We start from the raw sequence: 13,017 nt of genomic DNA on the forward strand, positions 1-13,017 counted from the left end.
GAAATTGAAACAAATATCTGACTTTTGGCTCTGTAATAAAGTGATGATGCTTCTTAAAGGTACTTACATTGTCCCTGTTGGTGACAGCAGCTCCTCTGATGATTCAGACACTAAACTGACTTCAGGTTCGCCCCCGACCTTTTATAAAGCCCCTTGACACACACACACACACACACACACACACACACACGCACGCACACGTACACACACACTTTGTTCAGAAGCTCACACAACAGATTCAAAGCGAGGCGTTTCATTTGCTAATGAAACAAACGTCAGCACCGTCATCTCTCTGACATGTGGGTTTGTGTATGTGGAGGGAAAATATCAACACATTTTTTAAAGTTATTTGTGTTAATACAATCCCAAAAAGCCTCCTGCACCCCGTCCTAACAGTGGAGGAGGTTTACACACCCTCAGATACTCTTAACATAATCAGATGTCTTGAAAAGGAGGATGAAATTCAATTGAGGGATTATCATTTTTCTATTTTATGGTCTAATCCTCCCCTTTCCTCTCACAGAGATTCAGACATATGACAAAGAGGAATTTAGATAAATGGATGGTGTGAATGGTTTCATTGATGTAAAGAGTGCAGACACACAGGAATGAGTCAGCGTTGATGAACTGAATGTCAGCAAACTGTCCGTCAATTCAAGTCGAAACTTTTCTAAACACACTCCTGTCTGTAGTTAAGATGCTTGTCGCCTGGAGCCTCTTCTCCAGCTCCTTGACATTACAACCACCTCCGACTCTAATGAACCCAACTAAACTGGAGTCTCTGGTTGCCGCGGTGCCACCTCAGTCACCGTTAGAAACGCAGTCGTCTTGACAACCACCTTCCAGGGCGAGTTTCCCTCAGTGAGAAATGTAGGCAGCCGTCAGAGGCTCGTGGGTGGAGGGATTTCTGGAAGTGAAGTGACTTTAGTCCATTAGAGAGTAAATAAAGGTGCAGAGTGACGAAACTCAAAGAAAGGCAGGAGTGGTGAAACTGAAAAGAAAAGAGAGAGAGAGAAGAAACTAATCAGCAGATGGAGGTGAACGTTTCTCACAGCAGGAACCACAGGAGACAATTAGGGTTATGGTTTTGGGTCCGGTGAGTAATCAAGATGTGTTTTACAGATTAAATGATCAAAGCTTCTTACAATGAGAAGATAAAAGTGAAATGGACTTTTACTCACAAACTAAGAAACTATGGTAACACTTGACTTGAAGGTATCGTCATAGGGGTGACATGACACTGTGAACGTGTCATAAACATTATGTCAATGTCATAGGTTTATGACTGTTTTATTTATTGTATGTTATATTTTATTCTGTAATGACAAGTTGACATTGTTTGGGTTGACAGATAATGACATACTTTTTCCTTTTAAAAAAGGTTGATAATTAATCAAGTAATTATAAAGAATTAATGGATAAATAAATAAATAAATAAAACATGAACAGATGCATAAAATCTAAAAGACACAGACACTGAAGTCAAAGTAACTTCAAGTCAATTAACCTAAACTTTTGACATCCAGCCTGTTGGTAACTATGGTTTAAAGTGTAGTTCAATAAAGTTTTCTGTTTGTTTTTTGTTGTTGTTGTTGTTGCTTAAAAAAAAAAGTAATTCAAGGCAAACATGATGTGAGGTAATTTTACCATATTTCTGCTCTGATAGTTTGATAAACAATGTGATACCATTATTATTGTAACTGTGAGATAGTTGACTGCAATAATCACAGCATGAAAACTGGATGGAGCTTGAGTAAGTCAGGTCTGAAGTCTTTCCCCCTTCCAGACTGCACATTATAGCTAAATGACGTCTGACCTCCTGTGTCAAACTCTGATGTAGAGGAGGGTCAGGTGACACTCATGTGACGAGCCACTGAAGGGGGTATTAGGCCACTCTGCTCTGTTATCAAACAGAGGACTGCTCTCCCTTTGGGTTGGAAAGAGTTCAACTATCTGGGATCAGAAGGTGGACTGGAGCAGAGCTGTGCTGCCTGAGCTGAGTCTGAGTCTGAAGTCAAAGCTCCTGATTCATAAAAGTCATCTTCACTTCATTTGAATCGTCACAGATACAGAAGTAGTGAGGAGAGGTGGTGAGTGAAACCTAGCATTCCTGTCTCATGTTCCCCCCACGTCATCTTTGGACTTTGGCTCTCTCTCTCACACACGAATACACACACACACACACACACATGCAATAACATCACCAGCAGCCAGCTATAGTCCCCTGAAAAAACACACCCTTTATAAAATGGTCCAGAAAAATTCAAAACTTTTTGGATGCTATAACTATTTAAAGCTGTAACAGTTTGGATGTAAAAAATACACTTCCCCAAGTTATTGAGACTATTTATCCAAATATTGCTATCTTCTGAGAACAGCACACACTGTCCCTTCGACAGCAGAGTGACACCCTAACCACTGAAGGCATCAACATTTCATTTTTTTTCTTTTTTCTGCCTTGCTTTTCTCTTTTGGACCCCTGCCCTTTGGCCTTCTTCTGTTTAAAAGCCCCCCACCAAAACACACAGACTGGTAAAAATAAGGTTACTATGTGCAATTTACTGATGTCATCTTACAAGATTGTTGTACCACCACTGATGGTGAAAGTGTAGCTTTCACGTTTTAGTCTATGTAGTGTATCTTCAAAATTCACAGGCTATATCTTGACATATCTAGCTAAATGTGACTGAAGATGGGGCTGTTTTTAAAAAGGAGCGAATGTCATAAAATTGCTGCTTTTTCCAACGTACGTCAACAGGCGTATGTCATGGAAGACATTTTGACATGTTGAATAAGGAGAAGCACAGGTGTAAACAATAAAATAAACAATGCCTGACTTCTATTTGGTTGTTTTTGTGCATGCTGGCTCACTAACACACTGTCACAGCTTGATATGGCACTTTAATAGAAGAGAGCAAACGTTAATGGTATAAATAACACCTGTTGCTCTTCTGACTATGACAAGCCAAAATATCTGCTGTGAAAAAGGGAAGCAGGACAGGACGTCTCGAGGCGTTGACATGTGTGTGTTTGTGTGTGTGTGTGTTTGTGTGTGTATGTGTGTGTGGACTTGAATAGAAAACAATGGGTGTTGGTATTTTCATGTGCATCATCCAGTGTGCTGCCAGTGTGAGTCGACCTTTAGCCCTCTGTGTCTTGTTTGATGCCGACGTACGAAAGAGCAGAGAGCACATGTCAGATGTTTGTAGCAGAGGCTGACAGAGGACACGACTGACAGTCAGGTGTAAATATGACACCCACAAAGATTCACATCATACCAGACTGTCCTGAATTATACAACACAAGTCTGGGGTAGTGGAATCGTAGAGGAATATCAGGGTTTTATTTTACCAAATGGTTGCAATTGGCAGAAAATGTAACAGTAGTGTGAAATCTGTGAGAACATTTCTGGGTCAGAGATCAGAAGAATCCAAGTGATTATGGATTTCCCTTTGAAATTTCCTGCACACTCACTTTGGTTGATCAATAAGTTGATCTGTAAGGTAAGGGAAGGGAAAGGAAGGGAAGGGAAGGTAAAATAAGGTAAGATAAGATAAGGTAAGGTAAGGTAAAGTAAGGTAAAGTAAGATAAGGTAAAGTAAGGTAAAGTAAGATAAGGTAAGGTAAAGTAAGGTAAGATAAGATAAGATAAGATAAGGTAAGGTAAGGTAAAGTAAGGTAAAGTAAGGTAAGGTAAAGTAAGGTAAAGTAAGATAAGGTAAGGTAAAGTAAGGTAAAGTAAGGTAAATTAAGGTACACTTCATTGAGAAGCCTTGTAATGCTGAAGTGATAAAATAAAATATACAATAAACAATCTCTAAAATAATCTGTAATTATATAAATCTACAATATACATACATTCCTTATACTATATACTAGTGTGTAATTTTCCTGGGATCAAAAAGTAAGGACAGCCTCAGTTTTATTAGTGGGAGGTACTGGGAGCTGTGGTGTTGTACAGTCAGATGGCTGGTATTTTTTATTGTCAAGCTGAGGTCGATCTGGTTAAAGAATAATTTCACAGTTTTTATCTTTGCTTTAAATCAACAGTCAGGAGCCCAAATAAACATTGACACATCTTTTTCTTGCTGTAATCATTCCTCCTGTTCATACTGACCACTAGAAGATCATTTTATAATGCAATTACAATGAAAGAGATGGAGGACATAATCCACAGTCCTCCTTCTGTGTAAAAATATATTTAAAAGTTTTTTCCGAATGACGCTGCAGCTGTCCAAATGAGTCAAATAACGTAGATATCTTTCAACGTTACAATCTTTTTAGTGCCAAAGTCTCTTTTTGTTACTATACTTCCACAACAGCTCAACAGGGAAACACAAACAGGGAATTTGATGCTAAAAAAGACTGTAAATATGGCAGATATCCACTTTTTATGACTAACTCAGACTGTTGAAGCCTCATATTAGCTTCAGATAAACATTTTTTCACTAAATGACTGTGTGGACACACTGTGGATTTTGGCCCCCAATCACTTACATTAAAAGCACATTAAGGAGATATTTTAATAGCAAGTATGAAAAGGAGGAATGCATACCTCCCTCAGAGCAAAAAGTGTATCTGAAGCTAATATGAAGTCCCTCTTTTTGTTACTATACTTCCACCACAGCTCAACAGGGAAACACTAAGAGGGAATTTGATGCTAAAAAGACTGTAAATGTGTCAGAAATCCACTTTTTATGACTAACTCAGACTGCTGAAGCCTTCAGATTTAGAGAAGATCTTTGAAATGGAAACTTATACCCTTATGTTATTGTCTTAAGATTAAGTTATACTGACTTATAGCCAAAGGCACATTGTAAGTCTTTGTGCTCTCTGCTCTGAAATGTTCCCAACAGATACCATCAAAGGTGAGCTGTGGGGCTCAGTCACTGTAACTTTCATTTCTCATTAGACAGAGACAGAGAGGGAAAGTCCAGGGAGGAAAGGCAGATAAGGACTCAGGCTTCAACTCCTTATCCTCAACGGAGACTGAAAGAAAACTCCAGAGAAATGCGCTGAATTAATTAAAAATAACTGATACAGTGACGAATGTGTGACACGTGTGGCTGTATGTATGAATACTGACACTGAACTTCATACAGTGTCTCTTTCAGCCTAACAAACTGGGAGATCTGCAATAACAAATGTTTAATCTGGATATTACAATAAAAAAAGACAACTTTAATTCATCTTAAACATCTTCTTATGGTCAGTGAGAACAGGAGGAATGATTACAGCGAGCAAAATCTGTTTGAAATATTATGACCCCACCCTTTAATGTTCAGAATAAATTGTTATTACTGCACCACATCATCCATACTCAGCTATGATTTATAAACCTGGTGCTGGAGGTGTAAAGCAGTCCGTGTCCACACAGTGGCAGTGTTGCATTAAGTAGCTGAATCCTGCTGAAGAAGAGGAAGTCCCATTTGATCACAGCTGGATCTGCAGATTTAAAGTCCAACAACACCCCATTATATGGATGTATAACATACAATAGGAGCAGGACTGTTGGGTATCAGCAGGCAGATCCACCAAACTATGAGACGCACTTTCCTGCTGAATCCAGTTTGGTTGCTGGTTGTGATTACAGTGCTGTAAAATAATAAAATAATAAGCTCCAAATGACATTTAGTTGACAATGAATATAAGGCGGGGTTGGTGTGATCGTTCCCTCCTTTGAGCTTTAGCAGCTGTGGAGCTAAAATGTAAAGTTTGTCTTGAGGATGGAGATTAAGGAAAGATCTTATAGGGTCATTTAAAGGTTTATTTCAGGGCTGTTTTGCCTTTATTTCACAGTGGATGCAGAAGCCGACAGGAAACAAGGAGAGAGAGAGAGAAAGGAGAATGACCTGCAGCAAAGGTCGCATGCTGGAATCGAACCAGGGATGCTGCTATTATTTGGCACGCATGGTAACCACTCAACTACCAACGCACTCTGATGTAAGGGTAATTTAAAGCTACAGCGTTAATCTTCTGAGGAGCAGGAACACCAAATTATTATAATTCAATGTGATGTTAATGTCAATCTGGTCATTATTTCAAACATGCTCAGTCACTTGATAAGGATAGCACCAAATAAAGCTGCTGAAAGTAATTCATAACAGACCACTTGGGGGCAGCAGAAGCAAACTGTGAACACACATTTACATATTATCACCTTTTAGGTTAATATGTTGAGCTTTTTCTGCATACAGCTGCTTATTTCCACATCCAGCAGTAATGGAGCAACATTATAATTCCTTTAAAGTTGCGTTTCTGTCCACCTGGTGAATGTAAGTCCAATATTCACTCTCTTTACCAACTCCTGAGGGAAATATCTGGCTTGTTATATAGCTGCTAAATGCTCCAATGTGTCCACCAGTTCATTGCTAACGTTGTCCTGTTTGTTGTTTGGTGCTGAGCAGGTAGTGTACAGTGGGTCTTTGAAAATATCTGCCTGCTGTGGCTGAAAACAACACTATGAAAGAGATGAGAGTGAACTAAAAGTTGCAGCCGAACAGCAAAACAATGAGCTGAAAGTTGCTATAAAGCTTTGTAAAGCTGAGAGGAGCTGCAGGGTTGTTGATAATTCTCTGTTGGTTCATCATCAGCATCGCCTCTAACATTACACATTATCATTTGATACATTATTATAAAGATATAACATCATTACAGCTGTTTTAAGTATAATTCTGGTGTTATTCAATACTTACCATCACTTATCATATCCCAAAACCAACAATATGTTCAAGTCCATCTTTCAGTACTTTGACTTCTGTGGCTCTCAGTCCCTAATAGTTCCTCCTGAGGATGTAAATCTTTAAAACATTATAACAAATGTAAAGTTTCGTGTTTTTTAAGCCTCAGTTATCTCCTAAAACAGCTGGGCACTGTAGTTTTTTGGGGTTTTTTTTAGCAAACAATACAGAAACAAGAGTAAATAGTGGACTTGATGGGGACTATTTTCAGTGGCGGATTAATACACATTTAGTGTTTTGATGAGCATTTCCTCCAACAGGACGGTGTATTTGTGATTTAGTAAAAATAAACTAGAGTGTGTTTGTGTCCACGGTAATGAAGAATGTCACACAGTGTCACGGTGTGGCTCATTGATGTGTTTTTAATTGGTTTTGGGCAACAACGGAGCTCTACAGCACACAGGAATAATATATAACAGGCTATCAGGGTTTGAAATTGTGACAATATTTATTAGTAGGACTCATAATTGGTTTGGGATTTGTTGACAAGAAGGAAAATACATAATATCACCTAACTTTTTATTTAATGTCCAATCCTTAATCATAATTATGTAGAACTGAAGTTGCTCTCTTTATAGATAAAAAAAGAAAACTTTTTTAAACTATTTAAGTGTCAGGTTCATTTCACATTTTGGATCCCACTTCAAAACCCAGAAGAAAAAAACTCTGTCGACACTGATTTATTTCAAACTCCAATGGCTTTATTTTATGTATATAGATTTGTATATATTTATATATATTTATATATATATACTTATGTAACAACTTTTACTCAGTTGCTTGATTATCATCTTTTGTTCAGCTTAAGTTCAAACGACATGACACTAAGACCAAGGCATTCCACATGATCATATCTTACAAAAGAGTAAAGAAAACGACATGTGTGCGTGCACCTGTCGTACACACACATACATACATCAATGTACAGGTATCGTGGTTCTGTTTGTAAAAAGAACGGAAAAAATAAAAAGTTTGCAAAGACGGAGACGAGCAGACAAGAGTGAGAGTTGCGAGGGAGAGAAGAAGAGTGAGAAACCCAAAAGAAAAAGGGGGGAACCACCGGAGCCGAACTGGAGGATTCTGTTGCATAGATTGAAGCAAACAGGAGGAGGATGTTTGATGGGGAACGGACAGGATGAGAGTGAATGAGGGAGAAGGTGACACACACATTGAGGAAACACAAGCCACACACACACACACACGCACACACACACCTATACAGGGAAGCGCAGGAAGTTTTAGTTTGGTTGCCACACAAATCGAATCACTGCTGAGGTTCAGAATCTGCAGACAAGGCCGAAGATGTGACTGAAGACACCAAGGTCACTGACGGCCGTGCTAACACCAACATGCTCACAATGACACAGCAGATGACATGCAGATGTTTCAGCAGGTTTAACATTCACCATTTCAGTCTAACCTATCAGTTAATTTGTTAATTTAGCACTAAAGACAAAGTACAGTGCAGCTGAGGCCGATGGGAATGTATTAAGTTTGTAGTATTGAACAAGAACAGGTTACAATGTTCACATAAAAACATAGAAAACTTGTTAATTCATATACCTTTTAATATGATTTTAACAGTATCGAGGTTTCTGATCATCTGTTTCCACCTGTGTCTTTAGAAACTTGAATCAGGTGCCACAGTGTCCTGGTTTCTATTCTCTGCAGCATTTCCATGTTTCTGTAACCAGAATATGATGTTTACAAGAGCAAAAATATAATTGGTTGCTCCAAAAACCAATAACCAGGATGCCGGTGCGCATGTTAATATTCTCAGTGAGATATTTCAGTCTGGATCAAAGTGGGACGGATGGTAGAGAAGGAAATGCTCCCATTGTTTATGACTTATTGTGTATTAACAGTAAAGCACTAATCCCTCTATATCCATTATGGTTTTTAATTAGGTTGAATAAGCGTTTGGCTGCAGTGACGTGATGTTTCTGCCACCATTTAGTGCCAAGTTGTTTATATCAAAGTTTGGATGTTCACATGAATGATTTTTTTTGATGAGTCAGAAAATGCTAATCAAGGTAATTGCAGCACTTTTAGACTCAACAGACTGTATATAAATGTGTCTACTTTTAGGGCAGCAGAAAAACAGTCTGCACGCTACACTTCTTAATGCAGGTAAGGTTAAAGTATACCTGCATTGGGAACTGCAGTGTGTGTTTTTCTGCTGTTACAGATTTAGTTATTTGGTCCAGCACCTGCTTTCTTATTCCAGATGTGTGCATACTTAACTTTTTCTACTTTTAGGGCAAAAATAAATAAATGAATAAAGGATTTTCTGGCATTTTAAACAGCATTTTAAACCTTCATGTTGGAAGATAAAATATAAATAGTTAACTGAATAATGAAAATAGGACAAATCCAAATACTTAGAGTGATTTGTAGGAGGTGTGAACTTGCATCGAGGGCGTTTAGGGTTCATGACCTCAGTATTTCTTGAATCTTGCTGCCAGGTTTGCCAAACTACCGTCTCAACGTGATGCTGTGTGTGTACTTTAACGTGACCACAAAAGTTCAACACTGATACAAAACATTAACTCTGTTATTTGTTCAGCTGATAACAACCAAATATCCCCGAGAACGTCAACAGAAACTCAAAGAGGAAGAGAAACGTTCAGTTGTGTTGTGAGGAAGTCGGTTTGTAAAGAAAAAACAGGTGAATAAAACATATAATATGGTAGATTATCACTGATTCTTCTTTCAGTCCATTTGATGTTTGTTAATACAGGTTTTAAAGGAGCAGTTCAACATTTTATGAAATCCTTTTGTACCTTCTCAGAGATCAGTTTCAGATTTAAACGCCAATCCAAGTAACTATCAATGTTTTTAAAATGTTTTTTTTCAATTACAAATCCGTCATTACATCACAACACAACAACACAGTTCTCAACCGTCAGACTGACAGCGAGAATAAATTAGAGCCGGACCAATGCTCATGAGAGTCGATACTGATTTATAAAAGAACATTTAAAAAGAATTGTGATCGATATATGAAATAAGGGGCCTTATTACTTGAAGAAAGTTAATTGGTAAGAATTTTAGTCAATTTTAAAGCAAAACATGTCAAATATTTTCTGTATTCAGCTTCTTAAAATGAGAGGATTTTATGGTTTTCTTTTTGTCATATATGATAGTAAACTGAACATCTTTGCCACCTCATGCCCAAAGAAATCATAAAAGACATTTTCTACAATTTTATGACATTTTAGAGACAAAATGATAAATCTTTTAATCAAAAAATAATCTTCAGGTTAATAAACACTAAAAACAATAATCCATATTTGCAGCTCTACATTTAACAATTGGTAAACAAACTAAATTTCAATTTGTGTTTGGACACTGTCATCATCTTGTAACTCATCAGCTGACATACATGCCGATGCCGGTCGAGCTCTAACACGAACAACAGACGACTTACAGGTGAGCAACAAAACTCTCATTATCCTCATTTTTCTCCCCCACCTGGTCTGCGGAGAGAAGCATGAGGATAATGGATGGTGGAGATCGATGGATGTGATTGGTGAGACATGACGACACCTGCAGAGCCAGAAGCCTACCTGAAGCACATGCTGAATGTGTTACTGGTTTACTGTCAACATCTCCTTCCTCCTCCTCCTCTCACTGCACAGGTGAGTGGGTGATGAGTTCAGGACAATCTGTAAATCTGAGTGTTTATGTGTGTGTGTGTGTGTGTGTGTGTGTGTGTGTGTGTGTGTGTGTGTGTGTGTGTGTGTGTGTGTGTGTGTGTGTGTGTGTGTGTGTGTGTGAATGTGACGGGAGGATGGGACAGTGGAGACGTGGATGAGTGGACAGATCATTTTTTAGTGGTAGTTTTTTCTGGATAAAATGAGACGATGGAAACAAAAGAAGAATCTTCATCTTTCATCAATCCATCCATCAGAAGTAACACCGTTTTAATTTCCTCAGTGTGTGTTTTCACCTCACAGTGCAAATACAGGTGTGTGTTTGTCGGGGATGGGTGGGGTCGGGTGGGGAGAGGGCATGTATTTGAGATTAATTTGGAAAACAAGCCAACATTTTGGGATGTTTCATTCCATACTAAAACATGCAGAACACAGAACATTGAACACATATACTGAACAGTTAGTTTTATCCAAATGCAGTTTCTCTTTTTTTTTTTTCTCTTTTCGTACAGAGTGGCTTTTAGGCTACACAGAACACGACAAAACCAATCGCACCAGGTTGGACATATTGCTTTAAACCACCAAAGTTTGTATATATGTCATGCATGCCACATAGATGATATTATGTTTATACAAAAATAACACCAACGCCTATTACTGTGTATCATAGTAATTACAGAAAACAAATATTTTTCAGTCTTTTTTGCAATGAAGTTCAACTGAGAAACCATATATATCTATATATTTATATCTAACATGTATACACGCACATATTAGATATAAATATATAGATACAATATATAAATATATAGATATATATGTTAAGTGGTTATGACTTTTCCAACTGTGATATTCCAGTTCATTTGAATCATCTTTTTATTATTATTATTTGTGGATTTTTGCAGTGGATGTGAAGGTTCTCCAAAGAACTCCATTAATATCCGACGCTGTTCTGAGAGAGGCGTTGCTCTTAGGAGGAAGCAACACAGTCAAAATGCAACTATGACTGGATAAGAAGCGAGTTCCTTCCGCCATACAGAAGTCCTAAATGGAAAAAACTGAGATCTTCTGAATTCCCAACAAAAGCAAAAAAACAAAAACAAAAACAAACCCTTCAGAGAGCTAAAACCGGGTGAGCAGGTGAAGATTTTCAGTCCGCTGCTGCTGAGTCTCAGCGGGACAGTTTGTTTGTTTGTTAGTTTTTTTTGTTAGTTTTTTGTTTGTTTTTGTGTGACGTGGCTGAAAACCAGAAGCACAAACATGTCTGCAGCGTCTCTGATGGCGGGAGGGTAGGGGTAAGGGGGTAGGGTGGGGGGGCTGCACTGTGCACCTTGCATGAAAACGTGAGGGCAACCAGTCCAACCAGTCCAACAGACGACCGCCACAGCGACACTGAACTGAGGGCCATGGCGAGAGCAGAGGGACAATCTTATCCAGGTGGCAGGGGAAGGGGAGGGAAGTGGGCATGGGTGGGTGGGTCATGTGACTGCCAACTTTATAAACAAACTTGTGCAGAAGAAGAAAAGAAAAGAGAAAAAAACAACAAAAAAACGACTTTGGCAGAACATTCTTTAAAGCTATGCTGGGTGATGATTGGCTGATTGCCCTCTCTCCCATTTCCTGTCACCAACAAAGACAGCAGGTACTCTTCATTCACTTATATGACAATATTTACATTGTACTGACTGTAAGGAGCACAGGCGTTCTGTCAGATTCAGCCGTAGAGTGAAACAAAGAGGAAACGCAGCCCTCCCCATGTTTTGGAAGGTGCGCCTCATTGATTAACCACACACGTGACACACGGCAGGAAGAGAAAGGGATGTCACGGTGTCTCTTTAACAGTCCTGCTCTCTTCCCCCGGAAACAGTTTCTGAAGCTGTTTAGTTTGTATAAAATATCGATGACATCTACAGCTGGAGCCGTGTCCCGTCAACAGTCACCGCCTCCTTCAATGACCAAATTTAAAATAAAAAAAATCGGGAATGAAGCTGAGAAATGTGGCGTCCTTTACCTGCTTCGGTCTGGATGCCACTAAATCTGTGAGCCAACCCGTGACTTTTTTGGGGCCTTAGTCATGATTAGAAAGCCTCCCCTCCCTCCTCCTCCTCCTTCCTCAGTATGTAAACATGTGCAGGGACAGTTATGAGGATTAACTGAATGAAATTAATTTAAAACTAACAAAACCTGTCAACTGTTAACCTCAAAACTCAGTAAAGCTACTATAGCTTCTGTCCTGGCAGCTTCAATTAAATGCACCTTTAAAATAGATAAATTACAACTAATGCATAAAAAGAGGAACTCCGTGAGAGTTCTTGTTTGTTCAGGGGCTGTGAGGTCTTCCCAGGTCCAATCTGTTTCTGGGTTTTAAGATATACTCGTCTAGTCTGATCAGGTACTTCTCCAGACCTCAGATCAGGTTTAGAGTCACAGCTTTAAGATGCGTTTGGGGAACAGGGCTCAGGTCTGTATTTAAAAAGCACTTCTTGGCTGGAGGAGCTCTCAGCAGCTCATTGGTTTGTAATATTATTTGGTCCGACTCTGCTTTGGTCCTCGGGTTACTTTGAGGGGGGATGGGAGCTTAAGTTAAAGGCAAAGGGGGCTGACACGCCTTCATAGGCCAC

The sequence above is a fragment of the Scomber scombrus genome, chromosome 3 (assembly GCF_963691925.1).
Source record: "Scomber scombrus chromosome 3, fScoSco1.1, whole genome shotgun sequence".
In the NCBI taxonomy this organism is placed as follows: domain Eukaryota; kingdom Metazoa; phylum Chordata; class Actinopteri; order Scombriformes; family Scombridae; genus Scomber; species Scomber scombrus.